At 42.6% G+C, this 25068-nt stretch overlaps 1 long non-coding RNA gene and 1 other non-coding gene across 3 annotated transcripts in view; one reads left to right on the top strand and one right to left on the bottom strand.

Moving 5' to 3' along the window:
• Nucleotides 1-24124, bottom strand: part of LOC129058131 (uncharacterized) — a 29808-nt gene extending 5684 nt beyond the window's left edge. Inside the window, exons 1-2 of one of the 2 annotated variants that reach the window (XR_008523021.1) lie at nt 22950-24124; nt 6173-6320 (exon numbers count right to left, since the gene is read on the bottom strand). This is a non-coding gene — a long non-coding RNA (uncharacterized LOC129058131). The remainder of the gene's footprint in view (nt 1-6172; nt 6321-22949) is intronic. The other variant, XR_008523020.1, reaches the window with a different exon arrangement.
• LOC112132417 (U6 spliceosomal RNA) lies at nt 16108-16211 on the top strand. The gene has a single exon (XR_002914190.1). It is a non-coding gene; the product is annotated as a U6 spliceosomal RNA (small nuclear RNA).
• Nucleotides 24125-25068: the final 944 nt, after the last annotated feature.

Raw genomic sequence — 25068 nt, 5'->3', positions numbered from 1 at the left:
GTAGGAGAATCACTTGAACCCAAGAGGCGGAGGTTGCACCGAGCTGAGATTGTGCCACTGCACTCCAGCCTGGGTGACAAGAGTGAAACTCCATCTCCAGAAAAAAAAAGAAAAGAAAAACAAAAAACAATTGATAAACTGGACTACATTAAAATGAACTGTTTACCAAAAGCCACAATTTAGGAGTAAAAAGGAAACCCAAAGAGTGGGAGAAGAAATTTTATATATAAGCTGGGTGCGGTGGCTCACACCTGTAATCCCAGCGCTTTGGGAGGCCGAGGTGGGCAGATCACTTGAGGTCAGGAGCTCAAGGCCAACTTGGCCAACATGGTGAAGCCCCGTCTCTACTTAAAAATACATAAATTAGCTAGGCATGGTGGTGCACGCCTGTAAGCCCAGCTACTTGGGAGGCTGAAGCAGGAGAATCACTTGAGCCTGGGAGGTGGAGGTTGCAGTGAGCCGAGATCACACCATGGCACTCCAGCCTGGGTGACCGGGCAAGACTCTGTCTCAACAACAACAACAACAACAACAAAAAAAAAAAAAAAAGAGAGAGAGAGAGAAAGAAAAAGAAATATATATACTAAAGGACTGGCTCCAGAATATGAAAAGAATTCCAGAATTATAAAAAGAATAGATCCATTAGAAAAAGACAGATAACTCAATTTTTAAAAATGGGTAAAGGGCTTTAACAAATGTTTTTTAAATGGAGATGTATAAATGGCCATTGAGCTTTTGAAAAGGTACTAAACCTCATTAAACCTCAGGAGAAATGTAAATTAAATCCATGACACAATTCCACTACAACCCATCAAAATGGCCAAAATGAAAAAGACAGAAAATATCAAGTGTTGGTGAGAGTATGAGCAATCTTATACTCTGCTAGCGAGGGTGGGAATTGATACCAACCCTGTGGAAAAGACTCTTTTGCAGCGTCTACTAGGGCTGAACATGTATATATCCTGTGATCCAGCATTTTCACTCCTAGGTTTATACCCAACAGAAATGCACACATATTCATCATAAGACACATATTAGGACGTGTTTAGCAAGGATATTTGAAAAGGTCTCATACTGGAAGTTTCCCTAATGCTAATTTTATTAGTTATCTATTGCTGTGTTAAAAAAACAAAAACAAAAACAAAAAACAAAAAAACACTCCAAAACGTAGTGACTTCAAATGCTAAACATTATTAATCTGATAGCCTCTGAAATCAGGAATTTGGGAGTAGCGTAGCTGAATGGCTCTGGCTCAGGGACCTTCATGAGGTTACAAAGGGGCTATAATGAAGGGATCACAGTCATTTAAAGACCTGGCTGGGGCTGGCATACCCACAGGCAGACCTCCTCTGGGGGGCTGTTGGCAGAAGGCCTCAGTTCCCTACTGATCGGAGGGTCTGGGGACTCAGTGCCTCACCACACAGGCCTCCCCATGGTATTCAGGCTGTTCCCTTGTTTTGATTTTCCCCTTCAGGGATTTCCATTTACTTTGTGCTGAGTCTTACTTTCCTGTGGTGGTTAATATTAGGTGTCAACTTGATGAGATGGATGCCTAGATAGCTGGTAAAGTATTGTTTCTGGGTGTGTCTGTGAAAGTGTTGCCAGAGGAGATTGACATTTGAGTCAGTGGACTGGGAGAGAAAGTCCCACCCTCAGTGTGGGTGGGCACCATCCAATCCGCTGCCAGGTGGCTGGAACAAAGCAGGGGTAAGAAGGTGGGATAAGCTGGCTTGCTGAGTCTTCTGGCTTTCATCTTTCTCCTGTGCTAGATGCTTCTGTTCATTCCTCCTGCCCTTAGACATCGGACTCCAGGTTCCTTGGCCTTTAAACTCTTGGATTTATACCAATGGTTTGCTGGGGGCTGTAGGGCCTTCAGCCACAGACTAAAGCCTGCACTGTCAGCTTCCCTGCTTTTGAGGCTTTTGGACTCAGACTGAGCCACTACTGGCTTCTTTCTCCCCCAGGTTGCAGACGGCCTATCGTGAGACTTCGCCGTGTGATGGTGTGCGCCAATTCTCCCTAGTAAATTCCTTTTCATATATACATACGTCCCTCTGGAGAACCCTAATACATTGCCTATCTTCATAAAATTACAAATATTTGTAATTTTCTCTTTCTTTGAATTTTTTTCATCTTTTAAAATTTTATTTCAATTTTTCATAATTTCCTCCTTTTCACCTTCTATTTCTCTTAAAGCATCTGCTGTGTTAAGTCACTCCAGTGTTCTTTTAATTTAGTCTTCCTTTTTGAAATTACTTTTTCTTTCATTTCTAAATTTTTTCTGAATCCTGTCAAATCACATTTCAGAGTTTTTCTAACTCTGATTTATGGTTCTCCCATGTCTTGCATTATTCTTAATGTGTTTTATCTTTTTTTTTTTTTTTTTTTGAGATGGCGTCTCGCTCTGTCACCAGGCTGGAATGCAGTGGCATGACCTCGGCTCACTGCAACCTCCACCTCCCGGGTTCAAGCGATTCTCCTGCCTCAGCCTCCTGAGTAGCTGGGACTACAGGCGCCCGCCACCATGCCCAGCTAATTTTTGTATTTTTAGTACAGACAGGGTTTTACCATGTTGACCAGGATGGTCTCGATCTCTTGACCTCATGATCCACCCGCCTCAGCTTCCCAAAGTGCTGGGTTTACAGGCATGAGCCACCACACCTGCTCTTTTTAAGTAGTTATGGTTCCAGAGGTTTTCTTTTCTTCTTCTTCTTTTTTTGAGACCGGGTCTCTCTCTGCTGCCCAGGCTGGAGTGAAGGTGTGCCATCATAATTCAGTGAAGGCTTGATCTCTTGGGCTCAAGCAATCCTCCCACCTCAGGCTCCCAAGTAGCTGAGATCACAGGCGCATACCACCATGCCTGGCTAATTTTTTCAAATTTTTTACAAACATGGGATCTCGCTATGTTGCCCAGGCTGGTCTTGAACTCCTGGCCTCAGGTGATCTGCCCGCCTTTGCCTGCCAAAGTGCTGGGATTACAGGTGTGAGCCACTGCACCCAGCCAATGTAGGGATTTAGAGTAACACATTACACCACTGCTATAACTTTCTTCACAGAATTCTAATATTCTAGATATTCTTGTAAATGGTGGTTGTTTTCACTTTGTAAAAGTTCACTGAGCTGTGCCCTTCGTGTGTGCAGTTTGTTCTATGTATATAAATTAATAGGAAGTTAACCCCCATGTTAGTCAAGATTCTCCAGAAATACAGAATCAATAGGATGTGTAAATGTGTATGTATCATATTTGGAAAGAGAGATTTATTTTAAGGGATTGGCTCATGTAATTACAGAGGCTGGCAAGTCCACAATCTCCAGAGCAGACCATCAGCCTGGGGACCCACGAAAAAGCCAGTGTTGGAGTTTGTCTGAAGGCCATCTCAAAATTAGTCATCACACTCCCAAAAAAGAAACTTAATTTGGGTTTATAAATGAGACTTGGAGATGCTTAGTAACTTGTTCAAGGTCACTCAGCGAAAAGGTAATGAACCCAAGAGCAGAACTTGGCTCTCACTGAGACCAGAGTTTGTGCTGTTTCCACTATACGGGACAAAGGATGTTCTAATGGGGTCCGGTCCCATCTTCATGGCTACTTTGCAGGTAGGTTCAAGGCACCATCCTCCTCAATGGGTAGTGGCAATAGCTCCAGATTGAGCCTACTGCTTTTACCCTCCATACAGCAGCCAGAAGTGTATCAGTTTGTCACATGTGGTCTGAGTTTAATAGTCCAGGGCTGCAATGACTCTTCCACGGTGAGCGGATCCAGTTTCCCTCTATTTTGTTGCCTTGCCATCCTTAACATATGGCTTCCATCTCCTGGCCTAGGATGGCTCCTCCAGCCCCCACCATCGTGTCTGCACTGGAGTCAGTGAGAGGAGAATAGGAGGAGGAAATGGAGGCCTGCACTTACTTCTCACAGCCCATTGGCCAGAGCAATTGGCTAGGTTGTTTTGGTCACATGGAAAAGCTTATATGCAAAGGAGTCTGGGAAGCGATTTTTAATTGGATAGCTGCATGCTGAGCCTAAACTTAGGGGTTCCAATATTAAAGGAATAAAGGGGGGAAGTGAATATTGGGGGACAACTGACACTCTGTACCACAAATGATTTTCTGTTGCTCTTACAAAAATACTTCTATCTCCTCCGTGGCTTGGCCCTGCCTGGCGCCTGCTTGCTGCTCCAGCCTCCCCTCCCAGCACACTCCCCCCACTCTCTGCCCTCCAACCACACGGTGACCTTTCAGTTCCTTGAGTGTTCCATGCTCCCTCCCACCCCAGGGCCTTTGCATGAAACATTCCTTCTGCCTGGAACGCTCTTCTCCTGTATCACCTAGTTAACTCCTACTCATTCTTCAGATGTCAGCTCAGCTGTCATTTTCTCCGGCAGGGCTTCTCTGATTCCATTCTAATGTATGTATTTTTTTTTAGCCTCTGATCTGCCATGAATCTTTCCTCTATAACATTCCGCTCAGTTATAATTGTATACCTATTTAATAACCATTTAACTAATTACCATCTCTTTCTCTAGACAGTAAGTCAATAAAGGACAGATCATCTTGGTTTTGCTCATTGTTGTATCCCTAGCACCTAGCAGAGTGCTGGGGACAAATATTTGTTTTTCTTGAATGAATGGACAAAGACTCCTTAAAATTGTCTGGATGATACTAACAGGACAATTTCAGCTATGTGCACAAGGTCTCAGACTACATGGCTTGATCCAGAGATCTGTTTTTCAGTCACTGTAGAGAGTCCGGGCTATCTAGGGCCTCCTGTGGACAGAGCGAGTTGTTCAAGTTCCACCTCATAAGGCTTGGTTCTAACAGTCATTGCATTGCACTCTTGCTCCCTGACTGCAAATAGATTCTGCCAGGCTTTTAGCTTGTTGCTCTGATGAGGTTGTATTTACAAAAAAAGAAGCCAGGCAGGTTGAATCCTGCCAAATTGCATCTCTACATAGAAAGCCCCACGGCTGCATCATGTGAATGCCTGGCTGCTCTGCAGTTCAGGGCTTGGAATTTCTAGAGGGGAAAGCACTTGAGAGTGCCCACTAGAGTTAATACGGAGTAAACTGGGGAATTTCTGTAAGTCAAAGATTTACCTCCTGCTTCTGCATTTTTCTAGGTCCAAACACAAAGGCCTCCCCTGACCTTAGAGTTCTGTGTCTGGATGTTTTTGGCTACAAAACCAGAAAACTCCTTCTCAACTGGCTTAAACAGTGAGTTTTGCATCACACATCACAAGGGGGCTGGAGCTAGGGCAACCCAGGGACTTTTAATTGAGCAGTTTGCATACTCCATGGAGGACTTGAATTCTTTCCATCCCTGTTTGATATGTGTGGTTCTGCCCTTGCTTTTTTCATTTGACAATATATTCTTGAAATCATTTCTAACAGGACAGAAAGAGCTACCTTATTGTTTTTAGATTGAATAGTGTTCCATTTTTTTAAAGAGATATCATAATTTACTTAACCAATTCCCTTGTAATGAGCACTTACTTTTTTTCCAATCTTTTGCTGTTACAATGATGTGATGAACACTCATACAAAAGTTATTTTACATGTGACTGAGTGCATCCAAGGATAAATTCCTAGAAGTGAACTTGCTGGTTCACAAGCTATATGCCTTTGTAATTCTGGCAGATGTTGCCAATCTGCCTTCCACAGGGGTTGTACCAATATACTCCCCTCCCCAAATGTGTACAGGAGCACTTCAAGTCTTTTTGACACCTTAACTTAAACATAGGCTAGAAAAAATATGGCAGGTGTCTGAGTGATTTCTGCATAGAGAAACAAAGGTGGGTTGTTTATCAACTCAGTCTTTTTAGCTGGCACCAACACAAGCCTCAGTGCTTTTTCAATAAATTAGTAATCTCTGTGGACTCCCCTGCCCTCACAATTGTGAAGGTACTAGGCTGTCCATGCACAGTCCATATTTCAGAACTTAGTATCTGCAATTAGATCATTCTGTCCACAAACTACTCCCCTCTAGAGGTCTTTTCTCCCCATCTCCACCTGGCAATCTCCTAGTCCTCCCTCAGGCCCAGTTGAGATGCCCCCTTCCTCCATTAAACATTATCTGACACCCCTAGGCAGAATTAGTCACTCTTCTTTGCTCCCGTGGAATTTTGTTGACACCTCAATCATGGCACGAATCACTTGTAATGTAATTATCCACTTACCTGTTCATCTCCCACATCGCATGCCTTAAGGATAGAAACTTCATCTTCATCTTTGGGCCAGCGCTTCTACACATGGTGCCTAGCACATAAACACTTCACAGTAAAGCTTGCTGAAATGAAATCAGGCAAGGGCGCAGTTTTGTGGTGCCTGGTGGCAAAATCAAACAGTATTTACTTTTTCCCTTTTCTGGTAGTATCAATGAAAAGGTAAAAAATATGGCATTTCTGAATATTTCTTTATATCTTTTTGTGTTCCTGGACTTCTCCTTCTCCTGGAATCTGTCCTGTTCTCAGTGCCTAGAACACTGCTTGGGAAACAACAGGCATTTCATAAATAAATGTTGGATGAATGGGTATCTTTGATCAGAGGAAGCTTCCAAAATGCAGCTTTTTTTTTTTTTTTTTTTTTTTGCCTGCTTGATGTGCCGAAAGGGTATTTCCAAGTCTTTCCAAACCCTCAAGCGTGGACCCTCATTTGCCAGTTCTGTGTATTTGGGTTTTATTTCACCTCAAGTTAATGCATGTAAAAGTGCTTAGAACAATGCCAGCCACTTAGTAAGCATTCAATAAATGCTGACTATTATTTTTTATTATTATTCCCACTAGCCCAAACATGCTTCCATCAGTCCACCCCTTGTGCTGGGCTCTTCATTTCTCTTCCCACCAGTTAATGTGGCCTCAATCCCTGGAAAACATCTATGTAAGCACTCAGGTTTCAATTTACCAACTGTGTGACCTTGGGCCAGTTACTTAATCTCTTGGAGGCTCAGTTTCTTCATTTGGAAAATAGGCATTATCTTAATATCTACCTCTAGATAGATATTAGATAGACATTGTTATGAGGATTAAAGAGCCAATCCATAGACACTGCTTACCATCATGCAGGGCTCAGAGTCAGCATTTAGCCAGCATCATGATCATCATGATCATCATCATTGCAGATGCCAAACACCTTTCATCTCTTCTTTCTGGGAGGCTCATTCCCACAGCTCTTCTGGCTGATGGTAAACCTTTAACTGGTTCTGAAGTTTGGGGCATCACCAAGAAGCTTGTGTTGACCATGTGATATGGTTTGGCTCTGCATCCCCACCCAAATCTCATCTTGAATTTTAATCCCCACATGTCAGGAGAGGGGTCTGGTAAGAGGTGATTGAATCATGGGCATGGACTTCCCCATTGCTGTTCTTGACTGTGAGTGAATTCTCATGTGATCTGGTTGTTTGAAAGTGTGTGGCACCTCCCCTTTACTCTTTCTCTCTCCTGCTCTGCCATGGTAAGACATGCTTGCTTCCCCTTTACGTTCTGCCATGATTGTAAGTTTCCTGAGGCTTTCCAGCCATGCTTCCTGTTAAGCCTGCAGAACTGTGAGTGAATTAAACCTCTTTTCTTCACAAATTACTCAGTCTCAGGCAGCTCTTTATAGCAGTGTGAAAATGGACTATACAGAAAATTATTTACAACAGCTATAAAGATATCTGAAAACGTGGAAGCAACTTTGGAACTGGGTAACAGGCAGAGGTTGGAACAGTTTGGAAACCTCAGAAGAAGACAGGAAGACGTGGGAAAGTTTGGAACTTCATGAAGATTTGTTGAATTGTTTTGACGAGAATGTTGATAGTGATATGGACAATGAAGTCCAGACTCAAGTGGTCTCAGATGGAGATGAGGAACTTATTGAGAACTAGAGTAAAGGTCACTCTTGCTATGCTTTAGCAAAGATACTGGTGGCATTTTTTCCCCTGCCCTAGAGATCTGTGGAACTTTGAACTTGAGAGAGATGATTTAGGGTATCTGCTGGAAGAAATTTCTAAGCAGCAAAGCATTCAGGAGGTAACCTGGCTGTTTCTAAAAGTGTATGCTCATATGCATGAACAAAGAGATGATCTGAAACTGGAACTTATATTTAAAAGGGAAGCAGAGCATACAAGTTTAGAAAAGTTGCAGCCTGGCCATGTGGTAGAAAAGAAAAATCCATTTTCTGGGGAGAAATTCAAGCCTGCTGCAGAAGTTTGCATAAGTAAAGAAGAGTTAAATAACCAAGACAATGGGGAAAATATCTCCTGGGCATTTCAGAGACCGCTGAGGCAGCCCCTCTCATCACAGGCCCAGAGACCTAGAAGGAAAAAATGGTTTCATGGCCCAGGCCCAGGCCCCAGCAGCTCTGTGCAGCCTTGGGCCATGATGCTCTGGATCCCAGCCACTCCAGCTCTAGCCATGGCTAAAAGGGGCCAAGGTACAGCTCGGGCCATTGCTTCAGAGGTTGCAAGCCCCAAGACTTGGCAGCTTCCATGTGATGTGATATTGGGCCTGCAGGTGTGCAGATGGCAAGAGTTGAGGTTTTGGAATCTCCACCTAGATTTCAGAGGATGTATGGAAATGCCTGGATGTCCAGGCAGAAGTCAGCTGCAGGGGCAGAGCCCTCATGGGCAGTGCAGCGGGGAAATGTGGGATTGGAGCCCTGACACAGAGTCCCCACCAGGGCACTGCCTAGTGGAACCCTGAGAAGAGGGCCACCATCCTCCAAACTCCAGAATGGTACATCCACTGACAGCTTCCACCATGTGCCCAGAAAAGCCACAGGCACTCAACGCCAGCCCATGAAAGCAGCTATGGGGGCTGTACCCTGCAGAGCCACAGAGGCAAAGCTTCCCAAGGCCTTGGGAGCCCACCTCTTGCATCAGCATGCCCTGGATGTGAGACATGGAGTCAAAGGAGATTATTTTGGAGGTTTAAGATTTAATGACTTCCAGCCAGGCACAGTGGCTCACGCCTGTAATTCTCGTACTTTGGGAGGCCGAGGTGGGTGGATTGCCTGAGTTCAGGAGTTCAAGAACAGCCTGGGCAACACAGTGAAACCCTGTCTCTAATAAAATACAAAAAATTAGCTGGGCATGGCGGCATGCGCCTGTAGTCCCAGCTACTCGGGAGGCTAAGGCAGGAGAATTGCTTGAACCTAGAAGGTGGAGGTTGCAGTGAGCCGAGATCGTGCCACTGCACTCCATCCTGGGTGACAGAGCAAGACTCTGTCTCCAAAAAAAAAAAAAAAAAGATTTAATGACTTCCTTGCCAGGTTTTGAACTTGCATAGGACCTGTAGTCCCTTGGTTTTGGCCAATTTCTCCCTTTTGCAATGGGAGCATTTACCTAATTCCTGTATTTCCATTGTATCTTGGAAGTTACTAACTTGTTTTTTATTTTACAGGCTCATAGGTGGAAGGGGCTTGCCTTGTCTCAGATGAGACTTTGGACTTAGACTTTTGAGTTAATGCTGGAATGAGTTAAGACTTTGGGGGACTGTTGGGAAGGCAAACTTGGCTTTGAAATGTGATGACATGAGATTTTGGAGGGGCCAGGGGTGGAATGATATGGTTTGGCTCTGTCCTCACCCAAATCTCATTTCGAATTGTAATCCCCACATGTGGGGGGAGGGGCCTGGTGGCAGGTGATTGAATCATTGGGGTGGAGTTCCCCCTTGCTATTCTTGTGAGAGTGAGTTCTCACAAGATCTGGTTGTTCAAAAGTGTGTGGCACTTCCCTCTTCACTCTCGCTCTTTCCTGCTCCACCATGGTAAGACATGCTTGATTCCCCTAACCCTTCCACCACAATTGTAAGTTACCCGAGGCCTCCCAGCCATGCTTCCTGTTAAGCCTGTGGAAATGTGAGTAAATTAAACCTCTTTTCTTCATAAATTACTCAGTCTCAGGTAGTTCTTTATAGTTAAAATGGATTAATATATCATGTGTTGATGAAGTTCCTGTTATTCCCTCCTTACTCTCCTACGTGGATTATCTAAAGATATTTATTTCACTCCCACAAAAATGTTTTCTTCTGACCCATTCCTGAGAGCTGAAAGTAGGCTGTGGGAACTTTGAATGAGAAAATAAGAGCAGCCTACTCCCTCTGACCATATTCCTGCCTGATGGCCAGTATTTGGGTGACACTTCACCCTGCCACCAATTTTTTGAGTCCTATTTCCCACAGACTCTGTGTTAGTCCATTCTTGTGCTGCTATAAAGAAATACCTGAGACTAGGTAATTTATAAAGAAAACAGGCTTTGATTTGACTCACGTTTCTGCAGGCTGTACAGGAAGCATGGTGCCAGCATCAGCTTCTTGTGAAGGCCTCAGGAAGCTTTCAATCATGGCACAAAGTGAAGGGGAGCCAGCACATCACATGGTGAAGAGAGGGAGCAAAAGAGAGAAGGGGGAGGTCTCAGATTCTTTTAAACAACCAGATCTCATGTGAACTAACTGGGAGAGAACATCACCAAGAAATGGTGCTAAGCCATTCGTGAAGGATCCACCCCCATGATCAAATCACCTCCCACCAGGTCTCACCTCTAACAGTGATGGTTACATTTCAACATGAGATTTGAAGAGGACAAACACCCCAAACATAACAGACTCACTTGTGGCTTTGCCCTGTAAACTTTCAGGGAAAATGAGGTCACTTCTGACCCAGAAACTCTATCATCTTACCTTCTCCTGGGGGTCTTCATCTAAAGAAGTAAGTGTAAATTCCTTACTGATCCAGTTTTGTATGTGTATGTGTGTGTATACACAAAATTTACTATATAGAAAGTAAATTCTTCTACTATATATATACATTATATATATACACATTATAATGTGTATATATATAATGTATATATATATACATATAATTGTGTGTGTGTGTGTGTATATATATATACAGTAGAAGAATTCAGAGGTGTTAGAAATCATGAAGAGGGGCCAGGCACGGTGGCTCATGCTTGTAATCCCAGCACTTTGGGAGGCCAAGGCGGGCGGATCACGAGGTCAGGAGATTGAGGCCATCCTGGCTAATGCGGTGAAACCCAGTCTCTACTAAAAATACAAATATTAGCCAGGTGTGGTGGTGGGTGCCTGTAGTCCCAGCTACTCGGGAGGCTGAGGCAGGAGAATGGCATGAACCCAGGAGGCGGAGCTTGCAGTGAGCCGAGATGGCGCCACTGCACTCCAGCCTGGGCGACAGAGCGAGACTCCATCTCAAAAAAAAAAAAAAAAAAAGAAATTACGAAGAGGACTATAAGATAACTACCACAGAAGGCAGGTGGAAGTGGTCTCTGTGGAGAAGGAAGAATTGGGGAAGAGCCCACAGGGAACACACGAGACCATCGTTATATTTGTTTCTCACCCTGAGTAGTGGGTACATAGATGTTCACTGGACTATTAATCTTTAAAATGTACATATACATTTAACACATTGAAGCGTACATGATGGATTTCATAATTTTTTTAAAGTAAAATATTGTGAAAGGGAAGGGAAGGAAGGGAAGGAAGGCAAATGAAAGGAAAGGAAAGGAAGAAAGAAAGAAGGAGGGAGGATGGGAGGAAGAAAGAAAACTGGATTTGTTAATAGGAAAGAATATATCAATGTCAAATCCCCATTCTGGGCTAGCATTATTCAGCATCCAGAAGCATCATCTCAACAATTACTCAGTGGATCAGCTTATTTAATTGATGACTGTACAGTTAATTCATGCTCAAAAATCAGACATTCTAAGCTTCTTTCTATGAATATCTTCCAGACCAAGATTATTCATCTCATGGTTTTAAAGGACAGAATTTCCTGGAGAATGTTGGTCCTCTTGTAGGTGCTACTGCAGCAAAGTTAAAACAATCATACATCAGACCAAAATACAAGTCAGTTCTTTAGTTTTCACTAATTAAAATTAAGTCTGTCTAAATAAATCAACTCTTACCACCTTCAGGACTCATATCTCAAGTAAGAGACATTCTTACTGACCAATAACACAAAATATCCCACCCTCAGCACTAGGATCCTCAGTTTTGAATTCTTTCAACCATTTTTGTCAAAAGCCTTGCTGCAGCCAGGTGTGGTGGCACATTCCTGTAATCTCAGCTACTCGGGAGGCTGAGGAGGGCAGATCCCTTGTCCCTAGGAGTTCAAGGCCAGCCTGGGCAACATAGCAAGACTCTGTCTCAAAAAAAAAAAAAATACATGACAACAATAACATGAAAGCCAGGAGAATGCTAAACTGAATTAAAGTGTCATAAGGTCCCTAGAGTTATTTAGAAAAGGGTGAAAGTACTAATTCAAGGGTGACCTAATTAAGCCAAGGATGCATGCTATAATATGTAGGGTAATAAAATAATAATAATAGCAAACACGTGACTACTAATTTATAGAGGATGAAAATGAAATAATTAGGAAAATATTGATTGATCCAAAAGAAGGCAAGAAAGAGGTAAAAAGAAACAAAAAACAGATGTGAAAAATGGAAAAAAATGGCAAAATCGTATACTTTAAACCCTACAGTATCAGTAATTACCATAATATAAATCAATTAAAGGCAAAGATTTTCAGACTGGACAAGAAAAAAAAAACAACTACATGCTGTTATAGAAGACACACCTTAAACATAAGGATGCATAAAGGTTGGAAATAAAGGGATTTTTGGCCAGGTGTGGTGGCTCATGCCTGTAATCCTAGCACTTTGGGAGGCTGAGGTGGGTGGATCACCTGAGGTTAAGAGTTCAAGACCAGCCTGGCCAACATGGTGAAACCCCATCTCTACTAAGTATACAAAAATTAGCCGGGTGTGGCGGCGCACGCCTGTTATCCTAGCTACTTGGGAGGCTGAGGCATGAGAAACACTTGAACCTGGGAGGTGGAGGTTGCAGTGAGCTGAGATCGTGCCACTGCACTCCAGCCTGGGCAACAGAGCGAGACTCTGGAAAGAAGAAAAGAAGGAAGGGGAGGGGAGGGGAGGGGGGGGGGGAAGGGGAAGGGGAAGGGGAAGGGGAAGGGGAAGGGGAAGGGGAAAGGGAAGGGGGGAAAGGAAAGAGAGAGAGAAAGAGAAAGAAGGAAAGGAAAGGAAAGGAAGGAAGGAAGAAAGAAAGAAAGAAAGAAAGAAAATGAAAGAAAGAAAGAAAGAGAAAAAAAAGAAAGGGTTTTTTTAAAAAAAGAAAAAAAAATAAGTCATGAAAACACCAAAAGGAAGCTGGTGTATCTGTACTGGTATCATAAACGTAAGGAGAAAAGTATCGCTAGAAATAATGAGAGACATTTCATAATAATGAAAGAGAAATTTTAACAGGAAAATATAAAATCCTAACTACATATGCAATTAAAAACAGCCTCAAAACATAAAAGTAATAACTGACAGGTCTAAAAGGAAAAAGAGAAATCCATAATAATAGTTGGAGATTTTTTAACTCTCCAAGTTTTTTTTTTACCAGCTCTCAATAACTGGTAGAATAAGTAGACAAGAAGTCATCATTAGGATATAGGAGATTTTGAATAACATGATTAGCAAAACTGATCTAGATGACATATAATTATCATACCCAATAGCTGCAGAATGCCATCTTTTCCAATATACATTGAACAATGATCAAAATACCCTCACAGGTTTTTTTTCTTTTCCTTGTAAGCATTTTCAGTGAACTCACAATTTTGATAAGCCATTTCTCTGTTATCATTTAGTTTTAAACATTGTCTTATTTCCACTGTGATTTCTTCTTTGGCCCATGAGAACATTTTTAGCAAGTGTGTTGCTTAACTTCCAAATATTTTGTAATCTTCTGGTTGTTTTTTGTTATTGCTTTCTAGTTTAATTTGTCAGAGATTTCAATCCTGTAAAATTTGCTGAGATTTCCTTTATAGCCCAGCTTAAAACAAAACTCAAAAGGATCAAACCATTTCCAAGTAACTGCATCCCAGAACAAAGTTCAAACATAATTAAAGGAATACAAAATAATCTAGCACCCAACAAAGTAAAATTTACAATGTTTGGCACCTGATCAAAGATTACCTGGCTTACAAAGAAGCAGAAAAATATCACCTATAAGGAGGAGAAAAATAAATCAATGGAAGCCAACCTAGAACTGACATAGGTGTTAGGATTATCAGACAAGGACAGTAAAACAATTGTTACAACTATATTTTGTATGTTCAAAAGTTAAGTAGACACTTAGAAGGTGTATAAAATTAAAAACCTAAATTGATCATCCAGAGATGAAAGCTACAATGTGTGAGATGAATTATACACTGAAACGGATTAGCAGATTAGATTTTAAAGAAAAAATGATTAGTGAACTTGAATACATAGACTATGATAAATTTAAGATGTATGCTATAAACCATACAGCAACCACTAAAATAATGATATTAAGAGTTACAGGCCAGGTGTGGTAGCTCACTCCTATAATCCCAGCACTTTGGGAAGCCAAGGCAGAGGATCACTGGTGGCCAAGGGTTCAAGACCAGCCTGGGCAACAGAGCTAGATCCTGTCTCTAAAGTAATTTAAAAATTAGCAAGGTATGGTGGAGCATACTTGTAATCCCAGCTACTGGGGAGACTGAGGTGGGAGGATTGCTTGAGACCAGGAGTTGCAGGCTGCAGTGAAATGTGATCACGTTGCTGCACTCCAGTCTGGGCAAGAGAGCAAGACCCTGTCAAAAAAAAAAAAAAAAAAAGAGTTATAGCAAAAAGCCAATTAAGAAAATAAAACAGAATTTTTTAAAAATACAAAAACAGTCAACCCAAAAGCAGGTGGAAAACGAAACAAAGAATGGACAGGACAAATAGAAAACAAATAGCAAGGTGCTGACACACCTAATCATATCTTTAAAATCACACTAAATGTAATTTCATTAATTAAATGGCACAGATTGTCAGTTTGGATTTTTTTAAAAAAAGACCCAACTACATGCTGCCTAAAAGAAACACACTTTAAATATAAAGAAACTAATAGGTTAAAAGACATATGATGCCAATACTAAAAGAAATTCACAGTGACTATATTAATATCAGATAAAATAGATTGCAGAGAAAATAAAGGTCATCTTACAATGATACAAGGGTCAGCTCACCAAGAGAAGATAATAGTCCTAAATATTTATGCACCTAAAACCAGTTTCAAGACTGGTTTTGAAAAACTGAGAGAACTGTAAGGAGAAATAGACAAATCTACAATTATATTCAGAGGTTTCAATATCCCTTTCAATAATTGACAGAACACATAGACAGAAACTCATGAAGCTACAGAAAATATGAACAACACTGTCAACCAACTTGACCTAATTGACATTTATGGGACACTCCACTCACAACAGCAGCATACACATTCTTTTCAAGTGCACACGGAACAATTACCAAGATAGGCCATTTTGGGGGCATAAAACAATTAAAATTATTGTTACAATTATTCAAGACACACAATGTATATTCTCTAAACTCAATGAAATTAAATTAGAAATCGTTAACAGAAAGCTCTCTGGAAACTTCCCAGATATTTGGAAATTAAATAACATACTCCTAAATAACTTATGGATCAAGTAAGAAATAAAAAAGTTAGAACGTATTTTGAACTGAATAAAAATAAAAATCCAAAACAGTGAAGTTTGTGGGGTGCTACTAAAAGCAGTACTTAGAAATGCATAGCACTAAGAACCTGTATTAGAAAAGAAGAAAGGAGACCAGGCGTGGTGGCTCACGCCTGTAATCCCAGCACTTTGGGAGGCCGAGGTGGGCGGATCACCTGAGATCAGGAGTTCGAGACCATTCTGGCCAACATGGCAAAACCCCGTCTCTACTAAAATACAAAAATTAGCCAGGCATGGTGGTGGGCGCCTGTAGTCCCAGCTACTCAAGAGGCTGAGGCAGAATTGCTTGAAACCTGGGAGGTGGAGGTTGCAGTGGGTGAGATCGTGCCACTGCACTCCAGCCTGGGCAACAGAGTAAGACTCCATTTCAAAAAAAAAAAAAAAAAAAAAAGGTCCAAAATCCATGATCTCAGTTTCCAACTTAAGAAACTAAAAAAAGAAGAGTAAGTAAAACTGAAAGTAAGTAGATAAAAAGGAAATAATAAATATCAAAGCAGAAATCAATACATTTTTTAAATGGGAAATTTTAAAAATTCAAAATAGACACCATGATTCAATCATGCTCATTTCAGCAGCACACATACTAAAACTGGAATGATACAGAGATTAGCATGGTCCCTGCACAAGGATGACATGCAAATTTGTGAAGTGTTCCATATTAAAAAAAATAAAGTAATTCTAAATTCAATAGAATAATTTATTTTTATTTATTTAGAGATGGATCTTGCTCACTCTGTCGCCTAGGCTGGAGTGCAGTGGCACAATCTTGGCTCACTGCAACCTCTGCCTCCTGGATTCAAGCAATTCTTGTGCCTCAGCCTCTCAAGTAGCTGAGATTACAGGAATGTGCCACCATGCCTGGCTAATTTTTGTATTTTAGTAGAGACAGGGTTTCACCATGTTGGCCAGTCTGGTCTCGAACACTTGACCTCAAGTGATCCACCTGCTTCAGACTCCCAAAGTGTTGAGATTACAGGCGTGAGGCATCGTGCCTGGCTAAATTCAACAGAATAATTTAAAAAACAACAGAGAAAACCAATGAAACTAAAACTTGCTTCTTTGAGAAATATCAATGAAATTGATAAACTTCTAGCCAGAATGATCAGGAAAAAAAGAGGGAAGACACAAATTACCAATGTCAGAAATAAAACAAATGACATCACAACAGACTTTAAAGATATTTAAAAGTTTAAAAAGGAATTTTGTGAATAACTTTGTGGCAATAAATTTGACAATTTAGATAAAATGAACATTCTTTGTGTGCTTCTAGTAGAATGTCATAGAGATTCCTAAAATGAAACGTGGCCACAGCCTTTATCTTTCCTTTCCCACAATTCCAATCCTGCTTCACCTTCTATTTCAGCCTGTTGCCCCAAACCCGAAATCCAGGCATTGCCACACATTCTTTGGGTTCATTTACCAAAAATCTCAAGAAACAGAGAATCAAAGTAACTGGATAGCTATCAAAGGGATTGAATGTGTAGCTAAAGATCTTCCCACGAAGGACACTTCAGGCCCAGTTGGCTTCCCTAGTGAATTCTACTAAACATTTAACGAAGAAATAATACCAATTCTACACAAACTCTTCCAGACAATTGGAATGGGGTCAGGGCAGGTTCCAAGTGTTCCCCTGTGGCATTAGGCCAAGTATCTCTGTGGGGCTTGGCCTAAAATGGCACTCTTGCTTGATTTTTACCCCCATGTTTTGTCCTGCTTTCTCCACATCCTCCTGCTCTCCCCTGGGAGTACTCCCTTGATGAATCACTTGCATACTAATCTTCATCTCAGGGTCTATTTCTGGGGAAACTGATCTAAGACAGACAATGCCTGGATTTTGGGTTTAGGGCAACAGGTTGAGATAGAAGGTTAAGCAGGATTGGGATTGGGGGTAAGGAAAGATAAAGGCTGTGACCACGTTGCATTTTAGGAATCTATATGACTTTCTACTAGAGGCATCCAGTAGGTAGTTGGATATGCAGCTCAGGAAAGCCATCTAGGTAGGAAACAGATTTGAGAGCCGTTAGTCTAAAAATGGTCATTAAAGCCCTGGTAGTGGAAGCAGAGAGTGTGAAGGGTAAAAGGAGAGGAGGGCCTGTGCCCAATCCCAATCCTACTTAACCTTCTGTCTCAACCTGCTGGATAGATAATTGAAAGGGAACCAGCAGACAGACTGAGGAGCAGCTGGAGAAGTAGGAGGAGAAGCAGGAGGTGGGTATTCTCAAGGCCAAATGAAAAGCGTTTTGGCCAGGCACAGTGGCTCACACCTGTAATCCCAGCACTTTGGGAGGCCAAGGCGGGCAGATCACCTGAGGTCAGGAGTTCAAGACCATCCTGGCCAACATGGTGAAACCCCATCTCTACTAAAAATATGAAAAATTAGCCAGGCGTGGTGGTGGGTGCCTGTAATCACAGCTACTCGGGAGGCTAGGGCAGGAGAATCACTTGAACACAGGAGGCAGAGGTTGCAGTGAGCCAAGATCGTGTCACTGCACTCCAGCCTGGGGAACAGAGCGAGACTCCGTCTCAAAAAAAAAAAAAAGCATTTCATGGAGGAAATGGTCCACAGAGTCAACTCAGCATTTATTGGTTTATTCATTCAGCAATTCTGAGCACCTGCTCTGCTACCAAGCCGTCACTGTGCTGGCGGATAGGGACAGAATGGGAAGACAGACACCTGACTTGGACCCTACTCTCTTGGAATTTACAGTCCAGAGGGGAGGACAACTAAACAAATCTCGCTCAAAAAAATTTATAATTGCAAAGAGAGTTTGCATATATTAAAGAAATGAAATCTTCCCCGAGGAAGTGGCATTTGAGCTAGACCAAGACAGAAGGGGACTAGATACAACACCAAAACAAGCAATAAAGTTATAAAATAGATAAATTGGACTTCATCAAAATTAAAAACTTTTATGCTTCAAAGGACACCATCAATAAAGTGAAAACAGTGCTGGGTTCATTGGTTCAAGCCTATAATCCCAATAATTTGGGAGGCTGAGATGGGAGGATTGCTTGAAGCCAGGAGTTCAAGACCAGGCTGGGCAACATAGTGAGACTCCAGCTCTTAAAAAAAAAAAAAAAAAAAAAATTAGCCAGGCCTGGTGGCACACCCCTGTAGTCCTAGCTACTCAGGAGGCTGAGGTATGAGGATTCCTGAGCCCAGGAGTTTGCAACCTCAGTGAGCTCAGTGAGCCATGATAGTACTACTGCACTCCACCCTGGGTGACAGAGGAAGACCCTGTCTCTAAAACAAAAAAAGAAAGTGAAAAGATACCTGAGCATAGGAGAAAATGTTTGCAAAACATATATCTAATAAGGGACTTCTATCTAGACTACATCAAGAACTCCTAAAATTCAATAGTAAAAAGACAACCCAATTTTTTTAAATAAGCAAAGGATTTGAATAGACATTTATCAGAAGATACACAAATGGTTAATAAGCACATGAAAGCATGCTTAACATCATTTGCATAGGGAAGTGCCAATCAAAATCAAATGAGATACCACTTCACACCCAGTGGGATGGTTATAACTACAAAAATGGAAAATAACAAGTGTCAGGGAGTGTATCAGTTTGCTAAAGCTGCCATAACAAAGTATCACAAACTGAGTAACTTAAACAACAGAAATTTGTTGTCTCATGTTCTGGAGGCAAGAAGTCCAAGATCAAGTTATCAACAGGGCCATGCTCCCTCTGAAGGCCCCAAGGAAGGATTTGTTCCAGGTTTCTCTCCTAGCTTCTGGTAGGTCCTTGGCTATGGCAGTATAATTCCAGTCTTCATGTGCCATTCTCCCTGTGTGCGTTTCTGTGTCCACATTCCCCATTTTTATAAAAGACACCAGTAATATTGGATAAGGGGCCCAACCTACTCCAATAAGACCTCATCTTAGCCTCACTAATTGCATCTATAATGACTCTATTAATATAATGACTGACTCCAAATAAGTTCACATTATGAGGTACTGGGGATTAGGACTTCGACACATGAATTTTGGGGAGCCACAATTCAACCTATAATAGCAAGGATGTAGAGAAACTGGAATTCTCATATACTATTGTTAGGAAGGTAAAATGGTACGGCCACTTTGTAAAAATCTGGCAGTTTCTCAAAAAGTTGAACATAAAGCTACCATAGGATCCAGCAATTCCACTCCTAGGTTTATACCCGAGAAAATGAAGACATATGTTCATTCAAAACATTGTACATGAATGTTCATAGCAGCATTATTCATAATAGCCAAACAGTGGAAATAACCCAAATGTCCTTCCACGAATGAACAGATAAACAAAATGTGATCTATCACAATGGAATATTACCTGGCAATAAAATTGAAGTACTGATACATGCTACGGCGTGGCAGTGTGGACGAAGCTTGAAAACATTATGCCAAGTGAAAGAAGCCAGTCACGAAAGACCATATGATTCTATTTATATGAAATGTACAAAACTGGCAAATCCATAGAGATAGAAAGCAGACTGGCTGTCTAGGCTGAGGGAGTTGGGGGCAGTGACTACTAATGGGTTTAAGGTTTCTTTCTGGGGTGATGAAAAAATTTCAAAAAATTGATTGTGGTGAAGGTAGAATCAATATTTACAACTCTGAATATTCTTTTTTTTTTTTTTTTTGAGACCAAGTCTCGCTCTGTCATCCAGGCTAGAGTACAGTGGCGCAATCTCTGCTCACTGCAACCTTTGCCTCCCGGGTTCAAGCAATTCTCCTGCCTTAGCCTCCCAAGTAGCTGGGATTACAGGAACCCGCCACCACACCTGGCTAATTTTTTTGTATTTTTAGTAGAGATGGGGTTTCACCATGTTGGCTAGGCTGGTTTCGAACTCCTGACCTCAAGTGATCCGCCCACCTAGGCCTCCCAAAGTGCCAGGATTACAGGTGTGAGCCACCACGCCTGGCCTACAACTCTGAATATCCTAAATTGAACTGCACATTTTAAATGGGTGAATTTTATGAGTTTTAATGTGTGTGCATTATATCTCAATAAAGCTGTTATTCTAAAATAAATAAATAAATCCTAAACTCCCTATGAAAAAACAAACATAAAAACACAAAAACAAAACAAAACAAAAAGGTCAAGAACATTCCAACCAAAAAGCAACCACGAGAAAGTGAACTCTAGAATGGCAGCAATGTTTGCCTGCTTTGTTCACTGTCGTATCCCCAGCACCAAAACAATGTCTGGAAATAGTAGGTATAAATAAAAGGACCATGTGCAAAAGCCTTGTGTCAGGGAGGTGGATGGCCCATGGGAGAAATGAAAGATCAATATGAGTGACTGGGTCTATACTGGAGATGACTGGGTTCAACTGAGTCTTTATCCTAAAAGCAATGAGCAGCAATGATGAATTTTTAAGTGGAGGTGGGTCAGATTTACATTTGAAAAGACCACTGGTAGGCCAGGTGCAGTGGCTTACTTGTAATACCAGTACTTTGGGAGGCTGAGGTGGGAGGATCACTTGAGCTCAGGAGTTCAAGACCAGCCAGGGCAACATAGCGAAACCCCTGTCTCTATAAAAAATACAAAAAATCAGCCGGACATGGTGGCACGAGCCTGCGGTTCCAGCTACTAGGAAGGCTGAGGTGGAAGGATTGCTTGAGCCTGGGAGGCAGAGGTTGCAGTGAACTGAGATCGCGCCACTGCACTCCAGCCTGGGTGCAGAACACCGGCAGCAGGGGAGAGCTGATTAAAGATAAAGACTGAAATGTTGGATTTAACAAAAAGAAGTTGTTAGTGACCCTGGAAAAATCAGTCCAAGTGGAGAGATGGGGTGACTAATTTGGGGAACTGGAAAGGAAGTGGAGCTGGCAAAATTATACTACACTTGGTAAGGCCTCTCCCTATTCCCTATAAGTCTCCAGGGAAACAGACCAAAAATACACTTGGCTTGAGAAATAACAAAGACATGTTCCCATGCATATTCACACACAGCCGGTTCACCAGCGGATTCTGTTTCTGTTCAAGGATTCCATACTTCCCACCCTGATACAGAGAGAGGTCTCATGGCTGAAGTTCATCAGCGGTTGTCTCCTACCAGATGCTAGCCTTCTTTCATTGCTGGGGGAGAGGTGGGTGGGAGAACACAGAGCGGGCTGCCATCATCTGAGATTTGGGAGGCACTTCAGAAACACAATTCGTTCCCTTTTAGCTTCATTGCGCTAGGTACAATCCAGAACCCAAAGGCAGGCCAAGTAGACACACTTCAACTCCACTCCCTGAAGATGGCGAAATGTTTTAGATTAGGACATTTCTCTGGTGTGACCAGACATCTGAACTGAACCAAAAGAGCTGGGTTCTACTTCTAGTTCTGCTGGTCTCAGTAGCAAAGCCTTGGGCAAGAGACTTGACCTCTCTGGGCTTCCATCTCCTCATCTCAAAAATTAGGAGAATAAACACATGCCCTGCCCTGAGCAGAGTGGTTAGGAGGGGATAACAACCATGCAAGGGCAGATGTAGATTTGGGGGCCCGAGCTTATATAATCTCATGGTATTCGTTAAGAAAAAGAATAGAAAATTTAAAATACAAAAGTAGGTACAAATATAAATATTTAAAATGAGAAAAGAAATTACATCACTCTACAAAATTAAAAAAGCTCATACCAAAAACACCACACACAAAAAATTGAAAATAACACTATTTGTTAAATTAACTGCCTGGCATATCACTAAGCACTTTCTCACTACATTTTTTGGCTGTGTATTCTTTCATGGCCTCTTTAACAACATTTTTGTCATTCTATGGAGAGAAAAGGAAGATAATTGAGTCATTCCTCTCTCTAATGGTAGATCAAAATTTGTTATCGCTGCTAGCTTAGAAAAGATCCAGTTTTCCAACTCCTTATTTTAGGATGATTGTCAAACGTGGGAAACTACCAAGCCTTTTGTTATGCGCCATAAGCGATCAAGGAACTTCACATTACCTTGTACTGTGACCAATATATCTCCCCATTTTTTTGATGCTGGACATCTATGACCAAAAGACTTCTGACACACTCAGGTTACTGTGCTTGTAATTCAGCACAGTGGGGACTAGGGGTATTCCTGGAAGGCTAGCCAAAACACACGAGCCACATAAACTCAAACTCAGTGTATTCCCTACTCCAAAATGCCTAAAAATGCTCACAGCCACTCCAATGCCTCCAGATAGGCAAAGTCACAGTGGAAAAAGACAGCGGTCTCTTTAAACCTGTTAAAGAGTTAAAATCTTTAAATCTGTTAAGAACAGATTTGGTTTAAAATATCTTAGTTTTGCTACTTATATATATTTTTTAAACTGTGATCGTGTGAACACGTTGCTAAGACCTCTTGCATGGCCATAGAAGAGGCCTAGCCTAGGTAAGTTTGAAGGCCCAGAAGAGGAAGCTCTCCTAAGCGTCGGGGTTATTTACCGTAAAGGTCCTTTAAAAGGCGGAGCCAAAGGGAGGTTGCCTGGAGGCTCGGGCTGAGCTGAATTTCTCGGGTCAAGGAGAGCAGTGGAGGCAGGGGGGCCTCGCCAGTCCGCATCACGGCGTGTGGCCGGCCCAGAGTAGCTTCCCAAAGATGAAACTGTGGCCTCTCTCAGCCAGACCCCACTCAGAGGTCCCCGCTGACCCATCCCCGCCCTCCTGCGACCCCTGCTCGGTTCCCAGAAAGGACAGCGACCTCCAACCAGCCCTCGCCCTCCGCAGGTCTCCGTCTCAGGTTTCAAAAGGAGCGCGCCCCCTTAGGCCCGCCCCTCACTTCCGGCCTGTAAACGCGTGGGTACCACCGATCTCGCGATAGCGCGTCTTCTCGCCGCTGGCTCTCACCCGGGGCAGCCTCGCCTACGTGTTGGTTGAGGTTGGCTGAGGTCGGCTGCTCTGTTGGCGCTTGGGATCGGGGCTTTTCCCCAGGCTCATTATGTGGCAGCATCGACTGGACTCTTAAGGCCACCGGCTCCTTTAAGTCCACCCGTCCCTGAAGGTTCCTATCAAGAGGCTAGGCGCAGGGAACCGCCTTCAACCCTGCGCCCACGGTCGTGTTGTGCTGCGCACGAGTGATAAGGACTCAGACATCCTAATGACTGTTCCAGGCTCCCACTGGGTGCCGGACACCGGGCTCCACACACGTCTTCTCAATGAATACCCACAATAACCCTGAGAGAAAGGCATGGTTTTTTAACCCTCGTTATACAATTGGGGAAACTGAGGCTCAAAAGAGTGAAGGAACCTGCTGAGGGTCACAGAAAAGGATGCGGCCGAAACTCGAAGTCAGTCTGGCTGCAGCTCTAAGGCCTCGTTACTGTCGTAGAGCAGTTTGTCAAGAGGTCCTTCGGTTCCTAGATTTCTAGAGGACGCTGGAGTTCATTGTGAAGTGCCGGGGCTTTGGGTCCACACAGATACAGGTGCATAGGAAAATCCAGGCACCTTCTTTGTTCTGTGACTTTAAACGACTTGCTTAACCTTTCTGGGGCTCATTTTTCTTCAACTGATGGATGGGGTTAATAATAATACTTAATAGAATTATCGTGAGTGTTCAGTGCCTACTCCATAGTAAGCTCTCTTTAAATGGAAACTGCTGCTATTAAAAATCTTTTATCCTCTCACGTGTTATACAGTGTTCAAAGTGCAGGAGGTGCTTAATAAACCAGAGTGAATGGTGAATGAATGGAGGAAGAAATGTAAAGTCTGGCCAGACACCATGTGGTCCTTGCCTCCAGCCCCCTAATCTTATTTATTTATTTTTGAGACGAAGTTTTCGCTCTTATTGCCCAGGCTGGAGTGCAGTGGTGTGATCTCGGCTTACTGCAACCTCTGCCTGCCGGGTTCAGACGATTCTCCTGCCCCAGCCTCCTGGGTAGATGGGATTACAGGCACACACCACCATACCCAGCTACATTTTTTGTATTTTTTTACTAGAGATGGGGTTTCACCATGTTGGCCAGGCTGGTCTCGAACTCCTGACCTCAGGTGATCCGCCCACCTCGGCCTCCCAAAAAGTGCTGGGATTACAGGCATTAGCCACCACACCTAGCCAGCCCCCTAATCTCTTACCCACTTCACTATGTAGTGCCACTTCAAAGGGCTTGAACTGGGAAATGACTGTTTCTCTTCTTCCCAAAACGGCTGTGTGTGTATGCATGTGCACGTGTTTTAACTTGGGTGTTTTTTTTTTTTTTTTTTAGGTAGAGTCTCACTCTGTCACCCAGGCTGGAGTGCAGTGGCACAATCTCGGCTCACTGCAAGCTCCGCCTTCTGGGTTCACGCCATTCTCCTGTCTCAGCCTCCCGAGTAGCTGGAACTACAGGCACCCGCCACCACGCCCGGCTAATTTTTTGTATTTTTAGTAGAGATGGGGTTGCACCGTGTTAGCCAGGATGGTCTCGATCTCCTAACCTCGTGATCCACCCGCCTTGGCCTCCCAAAGTGCTGGGATTACAGCCACCACACCCAGACTTAACTTGTTATTGAAGTAATGTACAGAAAAATACACAAATCCTGCGTGCAGGATTTTTAACACAATGAACAAAGTGGTGTAATCAGGTCCCTG

The sequence above is a fragment of the Pongo abelii genome, chromosome 11 (assembly GCF_028885655.2).
Source record: "Pongo abelii isolate AG06213 chromosome 11, NHGRI_mPonAbe1-v2.0_pri, whole genome shotgun sequence".
NCBI classification, from domain to species: Eukaryota; Metazoa; Chordata; class Mammalia; order Primates; family Hominidae; genus Pongo; species Pongo abelii.
This window is presented reverse-complemented; position numbering and strand designations above follow the sequence as displayed.